Consider the following 8,782-nt stretch of genomic DNA (forward strand, 5'->3'; position numbering starts at 1 on the left):
AAACGTCATTACAGAAATCCTTATAGCACCTTTGTATCTTAGGGCGGTATGTTTCGCCTCCATATTTTCTTTGACTGGGTAGAAGCTGAGAGACAGAGGCTTAATTCTGCTTTGTACCCATGCGGACTTTCAGCTGTCATGAATATGTATTAGATAGTGTCTGTGACACCACTTACAAGTAGAGACACAATTAAGACACCCTCTCCCAATTGGAAATAAAAGCCCAATTTTGGAGTAGTTTAAAAATCATTTTTAAAGCAAGTTCTAGTTCCTGGAAGGATAAAGACCTCCCTGGAACACCTGAATATATTATCACATAGCCCTTTTAGATAGCACCCACAAAGAACACCCAAACGAAAGGGTAATTCACAACTACCATGTCCCTATAGCAATGCATTGTGTGTCATATCAGGATCACAGCCTGGACCCTTTTGTCTTGTACCGCTTTCCAGAAATTCCACTCCCCATAGACAATCTGGAGAGCGTTTGGATTGGTGAAATAGAATGGGGGAAAGAGCTATTCCCACCGGACTGTGATCCCATGGCTGCTAGGATGATGATGATGATGATGATGATGATGATGAAACCACAAAAAGTCCACCATCATGTACCTCTTCCCACATCATACCTACTTCTGCCTTGAACACCAGGGCCACTGCTTGCTCAAATGGTGCCTTTGGGCAGACCAGAAAAAGACACCTTTGCTCTAATTAAAAAACGTTGCCCCTCCTGTCCCCCCTGAAGTGATGTTCTGCCAACATTCCTCCTCCTTCTGATGTGAATGGCACCCCCTTAGATGTGGCAACCTTGTGCAGTGTGTGCACAACCTGAACCACCATACACAGAGACCCTGCTGAACAGTTCATATTACTGTCACTTATACTGGGGGAATAGTACAAGAATCTTATTGAGAAGGAAATATTTCATTCTTCCTTTAAAAAAAAAACGGTTTGCATATGCTTGTTGTTTGAATAAGAACATTTCAGAACCAACCTGGGTGGCCCTGAGTTGTACCAAAGTTTGTCAAGGTGTCTCACTTTCAAGAGTCAAGATTCCATTCCCAGTTGCTGCCTCCCCAACACACACACACACACATTTCTGAGAACTGCAGAGAGGAAAAAACCCAGAATGACAACCTGCCTTTGTCTTAAGTTACTCTTAGGGGTTTTCAGGTGATGCTTCTTTGACAGTTCTGCTATTAATCGTGGCATTTGCTCTGTGATCTGACAAAAGACTAGCGTGTGCTGAACTGGATATCGAAAGACGTTCGCAATATTTTTCTGCTAGCAGCAAGGGAAGGAAATAAACAAACAAACATGCAGCCACTCGAGTAGGTGGATTTATGATGTCAGGAATGAATGCTTTGTCCTCCCTTCTTTTCTGAGAAGTAGAAAATTCCCAAGTCTGGGCTGAGAGAACGTTCTTACAGATTTCACATGAGAAGACAATGGGGTTTGTAGCTTGCAGGAAAAGGTGGCTGAGATGTTTCTGGATGGAAAAAACCGCTTCAAGGATGTTGGGGATGCTGGACTGACTGTGGGCCTCCAATGTTCCAGCACCGGTGCAGCCTCAATGCAGTTCTGAGGTAAGGGAACAAATGTTCCCGTACCTTGAGGGGGCCTCTGTGTCTGCCTCCCCACCACAGGATGCAGTGCATGCCCCGTTGGCACAGCTGCACAGGCACTGGAAAATTCGATAGGATTGGGTCCTGTGGCATTGGGGCCTACCTGCCTATGTGTTTTGCTTCCTCTCTTGCTCAACTGTACATTTGCAAATAAACACCATTGTAGTAAAACACACCATAAATCCCTAGTACCATTTAGTACTGCCTGCTTCCCATCTGACAACCTGTACGTTTGGCAGTTGATGATAAAAGCCACTATGTGGGTTCAATAGGATATGAAGACCACAGGCCTGCCCGTTCTCCACAAACCATTGCAAGGGGCAATTGAATGCAAAACACAGCCTCCCTCTACCCTTGTTTCCCCACCAACACTCCTTTTGGTTTTAGCCATTTTAACCCTGGTATGGGGAAGCATTCAGTTCTTCCCCTGCCCCCCTAGCTGTCAATGCTCCATTTAAATTAACTCCCCATGTGACTGCTTTATAGGGATTTGCCCTCAAGTCCAATTCTGCGTACATGGATGTTCCCAGTCATGTCTAGTTTGGCCCTACAACTCCAGTACCTTCTCCTCACAAGGAGGCTGACCCCATACAAGGAGAGAGCTCTCTTTTCTGCCCTGCCCTATGCTGCATAACTGAGCTGGTATGCTCATTCCTCATGGTCCATTGGGACCTGCTGGGTTACGACAGCCGTAGATGTTATGTTTACATTCCAGGAATATCCCACCCTTCCTGGCATACTTTCTTCATAGAAGGTGCAATTTTTATTTTCTTGGCAGGCAGCCCAATCCTATAGAAATCCCCGCACAGTGACGCAGCAGTGCCGGTGTTGCTTCCACTGCATCCTGTGGGGGATTTTCCTGTGGGGGATCTCATCCTGCTGGAGGTCTCCTTGGGGTAAGGGGACATTTGTGCCCTTGCCCTGGGGTAAACCTCAGCAACTGCTTGGGGCATCTTGGACCTGTGCCTGCTCAATTGCCGACACAAGTCTGCTTTACTCTGTGCAGGTGGATCTTTTCATCCTACCTGCCTCCATCACTGCCCTGTTCTGCCTACCCTGCCCCATTAAACCCCCTCCCCACCTTCCTCCAACTGCCTGCATGGGCTTACCTGTTCTGACAGGTGTCTGCTGGCCTTCCTGACAGCGGACCCACTACACTCATTGGTGGAGGCTGCTCTACAACATAAAGCAGCCTCTGCAAGTGCAATGCTAGGGGAATAGTTTTGGGCCATTTTTTTTTTTTTTGGTCATTTATCCTTTTGGCTACATTAGTAATCCCCAATGCAATTTATAGTTCAAAGACAAAAATAAGTTGATCATCACATTTAGTAAACAATTCACACATTTCGGCCCAAAATTGCATAGATGCAACAGGGACCAAATGTGTACACCTGTGGGCTGAGCAGACACGGGTTAATCAAAACAGCAATTGACAGCACTAGGAGATAATAAAATCTTGAAGATGTTTTCTGTCAGGCTCATAATATCATGGACCATCTTTGTTTGCCTTCCATTTTATAAGCCTGACAACCCCATGAGGTAGGTTAGGCTGCAAGACAGTGATTGGTCACCATCACACAATGACTTTCATGGCCAAGCAGGAATTTGAACTCATGTTCATTGATTTAAGTCCAGTGACTTAATATTCCTAAACATGGCCTGCTTTCTGGCACCAAATAAAAATAATCTACAGTTCGACTCTGTCAGTCCGCTTCTCCGGGGGCTGCATTGGCTGCCCATTTGTTTCCGGGCCCAATTCAAGGTGCTGGTATTGACTTTTAAAGCCCTATACTGTTCTGGACCAGGGTATCTTAGAGATCGCCTACTCCCGTACAATCCGGCTCGTCCTCTTAGGTCATCAGAGAAGGCCTTTTTACAAGTGCCACCACCTAGGGAGGTACGTGGGGCGGCGGCAAGAAATAGGGCCTTCTCAGTAGTGTCACCAACGCTATGGAACTCCCTTCCCCTTGACTTAAGAATGGCTCGCTCTCTTGAGACCTTTCGGTGAGGCCTGAAGACCCTTCTGTTTAAACAAGCCTTCTGAGTTCTCGGCCTTTTAACATCTTTTTAACATCTTTTAATATTTTTTTACAGGCCTGATTCTTTTATGACTTGCTGCTGCTCTATGCTCTTTTTACCTATTTTTTTTAACTCTGACTGCTGTTTTTTATGATGTGTTAATATGTTTTTACTTGTTTTTACATTATGTTTTTAATATGTTGTAAGCCGCCTTGAGTCCCTTCTGGGAGAAAGGCGGGGTAAAAATAAAGTTATTATTATTATTATTATTATTATTATTATTATTATTATTATTATTATTATTATCTAGGCCAGGGGTATCAAACTTATTTCATATAGTGGGCCGAATAGCATTCAGGGTGCCTACTGAGGGCTGGAAGTGGCATCACTAAGCAGGAAGTTCTGTCATTAAGCAGATGATGGGCAGGCATAAGCAGCTTGTTCTCACACAGAAACTCATAAACTGCAAATGACAGAACAGAAAATGTGCCAATTTTGGTCATAATTTCAAGAGATGAGATGGCCCAATCTCGTATAACAGGGGTTGGAGAAATTGCTTCTGGGGGCCGTATCCAGCCCACGGGCTTTATGTTTGACAGCCCTGATCTAGGCATTCTGGAATTAGCACTGTACTCAGTGTTCTGGTTCTTTTTTTTTAGCAAGGAATATTTCAAGGGGCAAATCTTTTGAAATAAGTAAGTAAATAAGTAAGTAAGGGCCCAATCCTATTTAACTTTCCAGTGACGGTGCAGCTTCAATGCAGCTCCAAGGCAAGGGAACAAATGTTCCCGTGCTTTGTGGAGGCCTTCATAACTACCCTCCCACCACAGGATGCAGCGCACACCCCATTGGTACGGCTACACCAGGGCTGGAAAGTTGGATAGGATTTGGTCCTAAGTAAGTAAATAAAAAGCATGGGGTGGGTCCTTAGAGAAAGCTGCAAACCTGGTTTCCCCCAGTTGTAGCCCAATTCTCCCCATAGCTGTCTTAAAATCAGTAGCTGAAGGGCCAACACAAAAGGTAAGGGGGGGAGCCATTCCCCATCCCCCCCATATAGTTTGAAGATGGACGGAAATTCTCTTGTTTAAAGGCAGTCTCCTTTTTTGTTACTTTGAATCTAAGCAGATGCATTTGACAGCTTCTGCTCATGAAGTCCCACTTCAAGAAAGAGGGCCCGACGGATAACAAAATGGAAATCATATCAGGTTATATAAAGCATTGATTCATGAATCATAGTTAATGGCATTTTTCAGGAGAAGAAAAGGACTCAAGAGATGCAGTGATGCCTTTGAACTGTCAGTCAACCTGCTGCACGTTTGTTCCTGAAACCTTTTTTTGCTCGGTACACAGAATATGCCTTGGAAGAGAGAATCCAGTTGAACGCATAACAGAGGCATGCCAAAGTTCCTTGCAATCTTAAACTAGAGGTCTGCTTCCTTAACATCAGGTCTTCCTTAAAGGACTGCCTTCTCCTGCATGTTCCTCCCTTATGCCATATTTGAAATCTGAGGTCCTGTTCAGATGATCCACCAGGAGCAGGACCTTTCAGTGCAGACCCATAAGGTGCAGACCTTATGGGATGTTCTCCCTGTGGAGGTTAGACAGGGCCAGCCCCCCCCCCACAACTACTCTCCATCAGGCACCAGGTAAAGACTTAGCTCCTCTGGAGAGCCTCAGACTTGCTTGGCAGTGAAAGGAGCCTATGTATGTTTACTCAGAAGTACGTCTGTGTTCAATGGAGCTTACTCCCAGGAGAGTGTGCATTGAACTGCAGGCTAAGGCCCCTCATTATTGCAGCACAAAGTCTCTTACATCGGTGTGAAAGCCAGGCAGCTGTTGCACACTGCTGGGGTGCTGCTGTAGATGGTGAAAGGTGTGGTGTGCATGGCAGTGGCTCTGGGAGACTCTGCAGGTGGCAGCAGGAGCGGGGAGGGAGAGTAAACAGGCCATGTTGGAGGAGGAACCAGAAGGGAGTGGCTCCAGCAGCAGTCATGCATGCCAGATCTTCCCCATTTTTCTGCCGCCCTGCTCTCTGTCTCTCTTTCGACATGCACCAGCAAAAGGACTGGTGTGTGACTGAGGAGATCAGGTGATTGGGCAGCCTACCCAAAGGTAAGTAGGCTGTCTGATCACCCCCACCCCACCCCACCCCACCTGGCATGCAGTGCAGCTGCTGTTGGCATGGTTAAATGCTATAACATGGCAGGGGGTTAGGATTGGGCAGTAAGTCTGTCAGCTCTGCTGCTGTGATAGAAATGGTTATTGTCCTGCTTTTGCCGGCTGCATATATGGTCATTCTGGCAATGGTGATATTGATTTTATGTCTTTAAAAGAGTTATATCCCACCTTTCTCCCTAAAATATAGACCACTCAGTAAGATCATTTTTGCTAGCCTTCACATTACTGATGGGGTTAACAGGGCTTGAACCTCCAATCATCTGCACACAAAGCATCTGTTCTGGTACTCAAAGGCAACAAGGAAGAATGTGACAGTGGCAGAGAAGCACCGATTCTCTCTTAGCCCCTCCCACAGTCAATGAATTCTGGATTTCTGGGTTGCAATCCAGCATGCATATGCACATCATGCGTGGAAAAAAATGATAGGTTATCATAGATGCACAGTTGTGAGTTCACATTGGCATACATCGTAGTCAACTAGTATGAGTGTTGTGGTCTCAGTACAACAAACAATGGAGAAGCAATTTCCTTGACTAGAGCAAGGCAAGTCGAAATGCAAGCCCAAAAATATTTGACTGGAGCAAATAATATTGTGGCCACTCCATGCTAGTTAATTTTCAACTCATTTGGAAAGAACGATCAAAGTCAAAATCAGGAGACACAAGTCACATGACAACAACCCACTTTTGTGCCTTTTACAGTAACTTGATGTACAGAAATCAGCAGATGAAAATCTTCAAAGCATAGCAATAAACATACCTACATGTTAATGTGGGCACATCAAGGTGCTGTTAAAGGCTTAGGTACACGGGCTGGTTAAAAAGTTGGCAATCCTATATTTGAGGAGGAGAAGAACTGGGGGAAGAGAGAGAAAGAAGCACAGAAATGTTAAAGCTCCAGTTATGGCAAAGGACTGGCAGTGTTGCAGCTCACTGTAACCTGAACTGAAGCTAAAAGCAAGAACTGAACCCATCCATAGGTCGTGAAATCACTTACCTGCATCAGGAGAATCAGGCTGTTCCACCATTCAGTTCATTCCTCATAAGTGGCCATGTAGGAGCTTGAAGGTGGTTCACTCTATCGCACAGCCAGGACTTTCAGCAACTGCTGTGAAGGTTAAAGGGAATCCCCAAACTGGAGACATGGAGCTAATCTTAGGCCTGTCTCTGAAACAGTATAAAAATCATCAAGAGTTGAGCAGCCCAATCCTACCTAAATTCCCCTGTGCTGATGTAGCAGGGCCAGTGCAGCTTCTGCTGTATCTATTTTGCAGTCTGGAGGTCTCCTCGAGGTAAGGAGACATTTGTCACCTTGCATTTGGGAAAACCCCAGCCAGCACAATGGGTCTACCCAGACCTGTGTCAGCTAAATTACCAGCACAAGTGTGAGTGGATCTGTGTTGGTGGATCAGGCCCTGGAAGGGGAATTGGGGATGGTGCATACCACTGTCCCTGTCCAGGGCAAGACCCACCTGCCCCCTACCCTGTTCCACCCCCTCACTGCTCTCACCCCTTCCCCACGCCTGCATTGCTCATAGAAGACCTTCCCTACTCTAGCACATGTTGGGTCCTGCACTAGCACTGGTGAGAGGGTGCAGACCTTTGCACTGGCACTTACAGTAGGTACGCTGTTGCAATGTGCTTTACAGCAGAAGTGAAGCTAGAGGGGGAGCGGCGTGGTAAGTATGGCATGCTCTGCCACATGCTGTGTTAGCGGTCCCACCCCCTCAGCTTCGGAGCCATTCAGGGCAGTGATAGTATGAATCCTGGGAGGTTTCATTTCCTATGGAAACATTCCTGGGAACAAGCACTATTTAACATAGTAGGACTTACTTCTGAGTAAACATGCATAGGACTGCACCTTGAAATGACTAGTGTGAGTACTTCCATTGAAAAGAAAAGCATTGTGAAGCAGCCAGCTAAGATGCAACCCTCTGTCTTGGTGTCAGTGTACTCTTATATGCAAATTGCCTAGAGACGGAGCTGAACTCAGAAGAACTGTAGCAACTCAGACTAAGCATGTTTGCTAACATCTTCCAAAGGGAAAAAGAGTATGTGAATTACTTGGGACAGGTTCCAGAAACTGAGGACTGTCTCTGGTAAACAGGGACAGTTGGGGCATATAAATTCCTCCATAGTCTACACCAGGGGTCTCCAAACTTTTTGACCAGAGGTCCGCATCAAATACCTGGCATGGTGTTGAGGGCCGGAAAAAAAATTTAAGTATAAAATTTATATAAATAAATTAGAGATAGAATTTAGATGTGAACGAATTGACTCATTCATTTAACCTTTCTGGCCCTTAGAACACCCTCCAGACAGAACCAGAGCATAGTTCCTGCCACGTTCCGCCAAGTGGGCCAGAGGCTTTCTGCTGGCCACGGGCTGGATAGAGGCTTGCCGCGGGCCACATCTGGCCCCCGGGCCGGGGTTTGGAGACCCCTGGTCTACACAACACACCAAGAGAAATGATAGTGAATATCAGAGTCAACTAAATGATGAACAAGCCCAATACCACAGTTTCATTTCCTGAGAGGTTGCTATGTGCTTCTTCTTGTGCACTGAGGTTTAAACCAGATGTACAGGAACAGAGCCTTAAGAGGGGATACATGTATTCAGAAGAACCTATTCAAGGGGGTCCAGAGCTCAGAGAGGCTACAGTGATTAGAAACTGTACTCAGACACACTCACTGAGGAAGGCATGCAATTAGTTTCTTTTTCCCAGAAGACCCTGTTAACGGCCCTGCCCAAGAAGCTCTGTTATGGACTTGTTAATGCGTTCAATAGTACAGCACCCATATATTCCCATTAAGACTCTGATAGTAGGGGTTAACATCCTGTTAGGAGTTAATGGCTGTGGACTGGCCAGAAGTCAAGGTAATAAAAAACCTGCAAGGATTAACATTGTTTAGGGAATTAGAGACTTGGCCTTTTACAGCCTTGACTAGAAAAGGAGAGCAGG

The sequence above is a fragment of the Tiliqua scincoides genome, chromosome 7, assembly GCF_035046505.1.
Source record: "Tiliqua scincoides isolate rTilSci1 chromosome 7, rTilSci1.hap2, whole genome shotgun sequence".
NCBI classification, from domain to species: domain Eukaryota; kingdom Metazoa; phylum Chordata; class Lepidosauria; order Squamata; family Scincidae; genus Tiliqua; species Tiliqua scincoides.